This window comes from Mandrillus leucophaeus, unplaced genomic scaffold, assembly GCF_000951045.1.
Source record: "Mandrillus leucophaeus isolate KB7577 unplaced genomic scaffold, Mleu.le_1.0 Scaffold391, whole genome shotgun sequence".
NCBI lineage: Eukaryota > Metazoa > Chordata > Mammalia > Primates > Cercopithecidae > Mandrillus > Mandrillus leucophaeus.
The window spans coordinates 1,860,053-1,869,217 of record NW_012104154.1 but is presented as its reverse complement, the minus strand read 5'-3'; the positions used below and the strand labels follow the sequence as shown (position 1 = coordinate 1,869,217).

The 9,165-nt window shown below is 43.5% G+C and overlaps 1 protein-coding gene across 1 annotated transcript in view; it reads left to right on the top strand.

The window, feature by feature from the left end:
- The first annotated feature begins 210 nt into the window (after positions 1 to 210).
- The window catches only part of ROR2 (receptor tyrosine kinase-like orphan receptor 2), a 247,381-nt gene continuing 238,426 nt past the window's right edge, over positions 211 to 9,165 (top strand). The window contains exon 1 of the mRNA XM_011991206.1: positions 211 to 280. The gene's annotated coding sequence lies outside the window, so the exon portion shown is untranslated. The remainder of the gene's footprint in view (positions 281 to 9,165) is intronic.

Here is a 9,165-nt window from a genome sequence, read left to right as displayed (position 1 = left end):
CCTCCGACCGGATTCCGGGCACCCTGCGGGGCTGGAGGAGGGCGGGTGGGGCCTTCAGGTCCAGGAGCGCCAGAGACCGATGGGGTTCGCCTTAAGCCCCCGAAATGTGTGAGACGCTCCTTACTAGTAAATGGGCTTCAGTAGCTTCCCTCCCCTGCATTCCTGCAGGCAGGTGGGAATCTGGGGACAGTCGCAGGCTGGGAGACGATCTGCTTTTCCTGCGCCCTGCTGGGAGCTGCGCACTCCAGGTATCCTGGCCTGCCGCCCTAGCCGGCCCAAGGTACGCGAGTCAGGAAGACTGCGCAGGCTTTCCTGGGGGGTGTTTTGGTTTCAGCAGATGTTAATTACGTCAGATATTCCTAGTTACTTGATTTGGGAAGGGAGCTTGCCTTTATCTCACTGTCCATTAAAGCCTAAATCGCTCAGAGTGCATTATATATAAAATAAGTAAGCCACATTCTAAGTTGGTATCCGTCACTAAAGACCTCTGTCGATTTCTGCAACCCCTCCCCGAGAATCTCCCAGGAGATCCCTTTGCTGGGGGAGAAGGGTAGCAGGGAGGCGGCTTAATCACGTTGCTCGACGTGCTGTTGGGCGGCCTTTGCTGGTCACCCTGCGGTTAATTGTCCTGCAAAAACTCCGCCTTGCAGACCGTGAGGGTTGAGCGCAGCCTTTGAGGGGCGGTGCTGTGGTGGGGGTTTTGAGATGGGCGATGAGTAAAGCACAGTGGGTCCATTGCTTAAACCAAGGTGATTGTTAACAGGAAAGTTCCTTGAGTTTTGGGTGGAGGAATTTAAACACTGTCACAGTTTCCAGTGAATGTACAAATGTCTTATATGAACAAAGCAATCGGGGTCGTTGTCTTTAATTTTTGAACCCTGTGTGGAGGTGATTTTCTTTTTCTAGTGAAATACTCATAACCTTTATAGGAGAGGGCATAGGATATAATTCTCTTCGTTCTGGACGGCTAGGTTAACAAAATCCAAAGAGTATGATAATCTTTATTTAAATATGAATAAATGATTACAGGAGATTTGAGTGTTTGAGATCTTTTCTGCTGTGAAAAGAGGAGTCCCTGTTATTTGAGTGTGTTTTATCCACGAAATAATTTATTTTGTAAAGCTATTTAAGGGTTTTTCTAAAAGAATTTGTAAGTTCTTATTCCACATTTTAATAGCAAGACTCTGTTTCCTCTAATGACAAAAACTGATTGGGACTATGTACCAATCCTAGGTAGGGTAGGTGAGAACGATGGAGCATTAGGGTCCCCCCAGCCCCCATTTTTGGCAGCGTAGTGTTTACTTTTGGCCCAGATCCCTGGAGTGACGGTGGTAATAAATAATGATAGTGATCCCTCTAGAAGAAATCCATCTAGAAGAAAATAAATGGAAACATCTTGAATAAGACGACTTTGTGGAAAAAGAAAAGTTTTTATGTATATAGTAAGGCAACATATTTTTCTTATTATGGCTGTGTACCAAGCAAAGAGCTACACATTTGAAATTTTTCAGTGTAATTGTGAGATCCAGCTTAACTCTCATGTCCTCTTCATAAACTGTGTCACCCTGAAAATCTGAACACCATGGACCCTATGTGACACTCAGTGTAACTGAGAGGGCTCTGGAAAGTGAAGCTGAACTTTTAATTAGTAAAGCAAATCATGGAAAACTGACAAGTCTGCTTTATATTTTATATGTAAAAAAGCAACATGGGTTTAAAAATGTCCTTTTTCTAGGGGTAGTTTTTGGTGACAGTGCTCTGCAGATTTTTAAGGCAATGTTAAACATTTTTATTTTTATTGTGAAACTTTTTAAAATTGTTTATTCAAAGTGCTGCTGTAATTGGTGTTTGTATGTCTGTCTATTATGCTGTGGTTTGCAGTGAATCACTTCTTGCCCCTCAAACGGTTAGCCTGGATTTAACCTCCAAGAGATTAAGTCTGGCAGAGTCTGAATTTTACACTGCTCTTTTCTTTAGAAGCTCTTCTGAAATCAGTGGAATAGAAATGCAGGGGTAGGAACAGCTCATCTGACAGGTAGGGAAGATTAATCCCCTTTAGAAAGGTTTCAGCTGGAGCACTGACACTCCTTTAAAATGCATTCCCTGGGAGGCCAGGATGGGAAAAAGTTATCATTATTGAAATGGGAACTGGATGTGAAGGACTTGAGCTCCTTAATCTGCAGGACCTGGCTAGTCTGTTGTAGTGCTGGAAATTTGTGTGCTCCTTGTAATCCTTTCCCATGGAGAGTTCTAATTATCTAATTCCACATTGTAGTCAGGGAAAGAAAGTATGCTACAAAGTGTGACTCCTACCCAGGATTTATAACCATCTTCTGAAACAGTTCCTTAATGACAGGCCTTTTCTTTTGGTGTTTATCTGGTCCATTCCCTTGGAACCTGGAGGGGACACTGTGAAGGACTCCCTCCTCCTCCTCCGCCCCCCATCAGCATCTTGTGGTTTCCACATGGTGAAGGGTCTTCCTTGCACCTGCCCATCGATTGTGACTTCTTACATTGTCATTAGGATGTTTCCTTTTTGGGAGCCCCATGGTGACCACCAAGTGGACCCTGTGAATACCAAGCATGTAAGGTTTCAAAATAAAGAAACCAGGGAGTTTTGCTTTGCAGAGGAAGCATTGCTAGTTAGGTCTGGATTTTTATTGGTTGCACCCCAGCTGCATGGCCACTAGCAATTTCATGAAGGGACTGTTGGGCTGAAAGGACTGGCTTTGAAAACATTGCTTCTTAGTGACCCTTTGGGCTCTCGGGGTCTGCATGGTCCCACGACACCACCATAACACTGTTAAGGATTTCAGTGGGTAGTGTGGGCATCTTGAGTTTTGAAAGTAGAAATCCAAGCAACAAGAGGCGCTCTGGCCCATTAATTATAGCTGCAACTGGCCGGGGTTTTGTAGCAGCCGCCTTTTTCTAGCATGTATTTATTTGGCTTTGTTGAGGAGCTTGCCAAGTTGGAAACGAGGGCGGGACAGCTTTGCTTGCGTGTGCAGTTGTCATAAAATATGTCTGGGGTGTAATCTGTTTAAAATCATATTCGTAGAGTGGCCAAAGAATTGTTGAACAAACAGTGTTGGGAGTTTTCACAAAGCTTTTACAAAATAGGGAATTTTATTGGTGTGGTTTGCACTGTTTTTGGGATTTCTGTGGGTGTTTTCTTTTAAGTCCTATCTCTGAAAGAAGCAAAAACTCAAAAGCTAAAGGGAAGGAAATAATTACACAAAAATGTAGCTTAATTCGACTAAGTAGCTTGGTCCTCTAGAAATCCTTCAGTTCTAGTGGGAAGTGGTGTGTATGTCTTTAATTGTCGCTGGAATGAGCTTCAGTAAGCACTCTGTCACTTTCTAGATGTTATCAGAGGAGAATGTGACTGCTGCTTCAAGTCCTCCCTGAGTGGGGGAGGGTTCCCCTAAATCCCAAATGCTCCCAGCCTAATGGTTTCCACACCCTCCTGGAGGGATAGTTAACACAATGGGCAGTTAAATTAAGGAAATGTTTAGGCCTGAACTCCTCATTGTAGGCTTGTGCTGTGGAATATAGTGGCCACCAGGCACACACAGCTATATAAGTTAAAATTAATTAAAGTCAAAAGAGATTAAAGATTCACTTCCTCCCCTTCACTGGCTTCATTTCAGGTGTCAGTAGCCACAAATTGCTATGCAAAAATAACGTTGGGATTTTAGTAGAGGTTCATTGATCGGTAGATGGATTTGAGTAGTATTAACTTTTTTTTTTTTTTAAGTTAAGGTCTTGCTCTGTCACCCAGGCTGGCGTGTAGTGGTGCAAACATGGCTCACTACCTCTGGCCTTAACCTTCTGGGCTCAGCCTCCACCTCCGGGGCTCAAGTTATCCTCCCATCTTAGCCTCTCGAATAGCTGGAACCACAGGCACGCACTACTGTGCCTGGCTAATTCTTTGATTTTTTTTTGTAGAGATGGAGGTCCAGCTGTGTTGCCCAGGCTGGTCTTGAACTCCTGGGCTGAAGGGATTCCCCACCCCCACCCCAGCCCTGGGATTGTAGGCATGAGCCACCTGGCTGGTCATCATCTTAACAGTATTGTCTTCCTGTTCATAAACACAGGATGTCTTCCCGTTTATTTAGAGGTTTCATTTCTTTCAGCAACGTTTTTTAGTTTTCAATGTATGAGTCTTTTGCCTCATAAATTAAATCTATTCCTGAGTATTTTATTATTTTTGAACGGTTGTAATTGGAATTGTGTTCTTTAAATTTCCTTTTCACATTCCTTTTCACACAGCCCACTGTTAGTGCACAGAAATGTCACATTTTTGTGTGTTGATTTTCTAACCTGTAAGCCTGTGGAATTTGCTTATTAGCTCAGATAGCATTTTTGTAGCTCTTATTCTATGTGTAAGGTCATATCATCTACAAATAGGTATAATTTTACTTCTTCCTTTACAATTTGGATGCCTTTTATTATTTTTGGCCTTGCCTAATTGCTCAGCCTAGAACTTCCAATACAGTCATGGGCCAAATAATGATGTTTTCAGATGATGGGCCAGCTGTATGACCACCTACAGTGGCCCCATAAGATAACACTACTGTATATGACTGTGCCTTTTATATGGTTAGATGCACAAATGCTTCCCATCCTGTTACAGTTGCCTACAGTATTTAGTACAGCCACATGCTGTACAGGTTTGTTGTAGCCTAGGAGAAGTAGGCTACACCGCATAGCCTAGGTGTGCAGTGTGTGTGAGGAACACTCTATGATGTTCCTATGATGATGAAATTGCCCAGGGGCACGTTTCCCAGAATGTATCATCATCGTTGAGCAACACATGACTGTACTGTGTTGAATAGAAGAGGTAAAAGTGGGCATTCTTGTCTTGTTCCTGATCTTGGAGGAAAAGCTTTCAATCTTTTAACGTTGAGTGTGATGTTTGCTAGGGGCTTGTCCTATATGGCTTTTATTATGTTGAGGTAGTTTCCTTTCTATTAGTTTATTCTCATTTTTTGGTATATTTTTGACTTTTAGGACATGTTAACATTCTACGAGTTCAAAAAATAAATCACTAAGAATAGCAGGAAACTAGAATTGAATGCAAACAAGCACATAAATGCAAATGTGTTGCAAATGAGTAACATGGGGGGAGTGGGGGGGGGTGGGGAAGAAACTGTAATGTTGGGCTTAGTGCTTTGACGGTGTATCCTTAGCCTACAGGAGAAACAACAACCTGAAAGCAAAACTCGCATCCTTCTTAGTAGGTTTGATTTTCATAGTGGTCTGTGTATATCCATTCTGAAACGATTTTGTGTAAATTGTGAGATTAGACAAATGAGAAATGTGTTAATAGTGTTGTCGCCAGGGTGCTCACTGAGGAAGGAGGGAGATATAAGGATGGAATAGAGGAAGGCAAGGAAGAATCTGGAGGGGTTGAATTGGAATTGGAGATATCAGTGTAACTCATGATTTCATTTATATATATTTGGCCTATATTATGTTAAATTATGAACCGTAATTTGTAAAACATATTTTATTCTATATCTAACAGTTATTTCTTACTATCTCATTAGCAGTGAGCTTTCTTAGTGCCCAGATAATGATTTCTCAATACTATTTCATCTTAAAGGAGCTAGAGAGGCTTGGAAGGAATGACTATGAGACAGGGACAGGGAAATATATGCAATAAGCCTGAAATGTGTTCTTGTGTTAGAACGCAAATGAGTGGTAAAAAGTGGTGGGGTCATGGCAGATGTACTCTGGGGCAACTTGAAGGAGTTCCAGCCAAGTCTGGGACCATTTAGGCGTCAGAATAAATAAAGACAAGCATGGCTTATACAAGGAACAAAATAGGCATCCAGGACTCACCATTCATAATAAGTACATAACTATATGTATGAGTTTCCTACACCTGCTGTAACAAAATGCCATAAACGGGGTGACCTAAAAACCGGAAATGTATTCTCTCACAGTTTTAGAGGCTGGAAGTCCAAAATCAAGGTGGTGGCAGGGCCACGATCCCTCCCAGGGCTCTAGGGGAGAAAACTTTTTTGCCTCTTTTAGTTCCTGGTGGCTCATGGTGTTCTTGGTTTGGGGCTGTATCACTTTGACTTCCATCGCCATTTTCACATGACCTTTTCCTGTAAGGACACCAATGATTGGATTTAGGGACCACTGTAAATACAGGATGATTTTACCTCATGTTCCTTTTTACTGCTGGAAAGACTATTTCCAAATAAGGTCACATTCTGAGCTTCTGGGTGGTTGGGGAAACACTAATTTACTACAAAACCTAAGTGGGAGGGATGGGGAAGATAGGGCCCTTCCTAAAGCAAAATGCCAACTGATAAATGGGAGGTGAGTTGGGAATATCACATTTTACAGCAATAACCATATAGATTGATTTGGGCAGGCATCATGAATGAGTGCTAAGCTCATTAAAGAAGACATGTTTGATGAGGAGCAGGAAATTTTCGTGGTCTCAAAGGATTTCCCCACAGATTCCTTGTTGGCAAGGGGACAGTTACTAACTGTAGACTGGCGAGATTTGCATCCCAATACCTGGGTGGTCCAGGTTAACACCACAGGTTCGGGCAGATGGATGCCGTCCTTCCCAAGAGCATAGATCATTTAGGTTGCTTTCCATCTGGGGAAGAGAGTCTGATTATGAACAAAAATCAGCAAACCAAATGGAGGGACATTCTATGGAACAATGGTCTGTAGCACAAATTGTCGATGACATGAGAGATAAAACAGGGCAGGCCAGCTCCAGCTTGAAGTAAACCACAGGGGCTGAGCGTGGTGGCTCACGCCTGTAATCCTAGCACTTTGGGAGACTGAGGCCAGTGGATCTCAAGGTCAGGAGTTCAAGACCAGCCTGGCCAACATGGTGAGACCCCGTCCTCACTGAAAATACAAAAGTTAGCTGGGTGTGGTGACGTGTGCCTGTAATCCCAGCTTCTAGGGAGGCTGAGGCAGGAGAATCACTTGAACCCGGGAGGTTGAGGCTGCAGTGAGCCGAGATGGTGCACTACACTCTAGCCTGGGCAACAGAGCAAGACCCTGTCTCAAAAATAAAATAAAATAAATAAAATAAAATAAAATAAAATAAAATAAAATAAACCACAGGGACAAGGCAGTCCAGTGCATGTGCTGGCCCTGACCATGTGCTGGAGGAAAAAACGTGCTGTCGTGGTTACTAGTGGAACCACTGAGGAAATCGGAAGGTGGGCATAAGTTATTGAAACATGTTGTCAGACTTATGTTTCCTGAGTTTGTTAATTGTGCAGAGGTGGTGTAAGAGGATGTCCGTGCTCATAGGATGTACACGCTGCCATGTTAAAGGATAAAGGGGCTTGATGTCTGCAGTCTACTATTGTCATCTCAGACCATGATAAAGCCTGTGGGGCAAGAGTGACACATTAGTGAACCTGGGCAAAGAGTAGAGGGGAGTTTCATGCCCCATTCTTGCAACTTCTCTGTAAAGGTGAAATGGTTTCAAAGTAAAGAATTAAAAATGTTAAATTCTAACAATGGGTGGCTGAAGCCAGTGCAATGAACAATGGAGTTTAGTACATGCTGTTAAAAGAAAGACTCAAGGCCCAGCACGGTGGCTCATGCCTGTGATCCCAGCACTTTGGGAAGCCGAGGAGGGCGGATCACCTGAGGTGTGAGGGATTCAAGACCAGCCTGGCCAACATGGTGAAACCCCGTCTCTACTAAAAACACAAAAATTAGCCGGGTGTGGGGGCTGGGTGCCTGTAATCCGAAATACTCGGGAGGCTGAGACAGGAGGATCACTTGGACCCAGGAGGTGGAGGTCACAGCTGAGATCGAGCCACTGCACTCCAGCCTAGGTGACAGACCAAGACTCTCAAGGAAAAAAAAGAAAAAAGAAAGAAGGAAGGAAGGAGAAAAGAAAGAAAGAAGAAAGAGAAAGAAAGAAAGAAAAAGCAAAAGACTCGCACAGTTACGATTTTATTGGAAATGGTGTCACAGGGACTGAGGATGGATGCGATCCAGGTGCTTTTGAGGCCAGACAGCATTTCACTGAAGGGACTGAACATCTTCTTCTTTGTCTAGCTTCTGGATTGCCCCAAGTTTTCTGATTTTTCTTTCTTAATTAAGATTTTTATTATAGAAAACTTCCAACATACATAAAATTAGACAAGTGCATTGAACCCCTGTATATTTTTCACTCAGCTTCAACAGTTACCACATTCATTTCCCCTGGCCTACTTAACAGGCCCCAGACAGCCTTAATTGTTTACCTGAAAATACTTCAGCATGAATGGTAAGAACTGTTTTTTTCACACCATCTCAATACTGTTATCTACAAGGAGCCCTGGTGTTATCTGATACCCAGCCCTGCTGGAAATGGCCTTTCACACTTGATTTGCGATTTGCCCACAGGGGGCTGAGTTGCTATGAATGCAGCTGTGCTCTGGGGTTCCCGAGGGCTTGGAGGCTCCGAATTCTGGAAGGTGTTGCCTGCCTGCATCACACAGGCTGTGGCCCCCTGTGTGCAGAGCCCAGGAACCTGGGCTTGGAGCCTCACTGAGTCTCTCTTGGACATCTTTGTGCAGGTGAGTATGGGGTGTGGCCCGGAGATTCAGCCCACGAGGCGTCTGCTGAGCCTTGTTTAATACAGCCCTTCCCAGTCCCATTCATTCTGTAACCCTCTTTTGGTGGGTGCTCTTGTTACCACCTCCTTCAGCACAGCCCGTGGCATGGACTATTCTCCACTGTACTCAGAACGCTGGCTTTATGAAAACAAATATAGTATTAATGCGTAGAAAGAAGGGAGGAGGCACTTTGACTTCCAGGTGTTTACTGCCCCCCTTCTTTTTTTTAAGTAACAAACACAAAATACTCAATTTTCTGCTTCTCGGTGTGGAGGCTTTGGCATCCCACTGTGGGATGGGCCTTTACCACAGAGAGAACAGATGAGGGATCAACATCCAGAGTACGTAAAATAATTCACAAGATCAGTGAGAAAAAGATGAATGCCCCACTTAAACGAGGGGCAAAAGGTACAGTCAGGCAGTTTGCAGAAGAACAAATACAAAAGGCCACAAACTTGTGAAAAAAAAAGTGTGGCCTTATTAGGATTCAAGAAAATGCAGATTATAAAACAGTTATCCCAAGCTCTTTTGCCTCATTGGATTGCTGAAATCAGAAGTGGGT